A 2,240-nucleotide genomic window follows, 5' to 3' on the forward strand; every position below is an offset into this window, starting at 1 on the left:
ATATATATATATATATATATATATATATATATATATATATATATATATATATATATATATACATACAAATGGACAACAAACACATGAAAAGATGCTCAACGTCATTAGCCATCAAGGAACTAGAAATTAAAACCAGAATGAGATATCACTTCATATAATGAAAAAGACAGATACTGAGCATTGGTGAAGATGTGGAGGAGTCACAGCCGTCGTGCACTGATGGTGGGAATGTGGAATAGGGCAGTCACCTTGGAAAACAGGTGGACAATTCCTGGAATGGCTAAGCATAGCTACTATCTGATTCAGCAGACCTGGTCCTAGACATATACTCAAGATGTATGAGAACACACTCATACAAAAGCCTGGATCGGCATGTTATAGCATCATTATTCAACATAGCCAGAAACCTGGGAATAACCCTAATGTCTGTACAGCGTGGTCTCTCCATGCAGTGGCATGTTGTTCGAAAATGCAAAGAAATGAAGCACTGGCACTGCTGAGGTGTGGGTGGCCTCCAAAAACAGCATATTGCATGGTCCTGACTCTGCAAAACTCGCAGAACAGGCAAACCAGAGAGCGGATGAGTGCCTGTCCAGGGCTGGGGGGCAGCGGGGAAGAAACTTGGTGGGGAAGCTAAGGGGTACAGGGTTTCCTTGCAGGGACAATGAAATTGGTCTAAAACTGATGGAAACCAGTGAATTGTATAGTTCAAATGGGTGAGTTGTGTGGTATGAAAGTGTTGAGAGCCACAGCCAAGTCGGAATGGCCCCTGGCATTTTGCCAGAAGTAATGGTTGAGAGGCGAGCCATTAAGATGATGCAGGATTGAAACAGGCTGTGTGCTCAATTGTATATAGACCGCTGCTGTCCGCCTCAGGCGCCCGCTACTTTGGAGTTCTCGCAGGGATTCCTGGGGAGTTGGCGTTGGTGGGTGAAGTTCCGGTGGAGGGAGTTCCGGTTGGTGTGTGGTGTGCCTAGAAGGACCGCGTGGGTGGCATTCGGGGGAGTTCAGAAGTAAAGTTTGTTCCTGCTTGAGTGGCTCGTGATTTGTGCCCAGCCAGACTGCGGCAATTGGTGACACGTACGGGGAACGCCTGAGGGTAAGTGACAAGGTAAACTGCTCGCTCCTGAGGGCAGTGCGAGAGGATGGGTAACCATTTAAAGATTCTTCTTTCATTTTGTTTCGCTTTTGTTTTAAGTTGCCAGTCCCTGGAGATGGGTGGGACGGAAGAAAAACTGCTCACATCTGAGGAAAAACTATTTGCATCTGAGGAACAGATAGGGAGAAAGGACGGATGGACATTTCAGGAGGATAGAAAGGCTGATATAATGAATTTTTGTTCCATTTTTGTTTCATTTTGTCTCGGTTTTGTTTTGCATTATCTTAGTGAGGGGTATCTTCGTCACGGAAATATGGAATTAAAAATTAATAAGAACCAAACCGAAAGGGCGTTAAGTAAAGTGCTAGAGGAAGGAGGCATCTCAGTACAATCAAGAACAGTCAGGGCATACGTTAAGATGATACAAAGGTGTAGCCCATGGTTCATTAAAGAGGGGGTGTTAAATATATCACAATGGAACCATCATGGTGAAGATTTTAAAAAGATAGAAAAGGAAAGCCCAGAAACTCTGCCAGTTGGCACATTACCATTATGGACGTTGGTATAATCTTGTTTGCTTAGTCTAGGAGAAGACATCTTACATCAAGTAAAAGAGGACGTCTCTCGAGTTAGTCAGACAAAGGAAAAAGGTTTAGAGGAGGAAGGGCTATCAGGGGAGAAGTTACCACAGGAGGCTGCTACCAACACCTTTCTATCACCAGAGGGCATAAGTGTCCAACCAACAGCTCCACCTATGGAGACAACATATGCTGGGGGGCCCCCAACCCCCGTAGTTGATAGATGGGATCCTGAGACAGGACCTCAAAGATTAGCATGCCCTGTACTTGAGCAGGCAGGAGGGCAGCGAAATCACTGTGCTTTAGATTTCAAAACAGTGAAGCAGTTAAAGGAGGCTGTAACAACCTATGGTGCCGCAGTCTGGCTGGGCACAATCAGGAGCCACTTGTCAAAAGAAACTAACTTTATTTTTAGAACCACACACGCCAAACAAAACAGCCTCTCAGGAAAAACCCTCAGAGCCTCAACTGCCACCACCGGCTTCCCACAAGCCTCTCTCTCCCACACAAGCTTCTCTCCACCTCCCACAATCCTCCTGCTCTTGAGGCCGATTGGCTGGGTC

The sequence above is a fragment of the Marmota marmota genome, unplaced genomic scaffold, assembly GCF_001458135.2.
Source record: "Marmota marmota marmota unplaced genomic scaffold, marMar, whole genome shotgun sequence".
In the NCBI taxonomy this organism is placed as follows: Eukaryota; Metazoa; Chordata; class Mammalia; order Rodentia; family Sciuridae; genus Marmota; species Marmota marmota.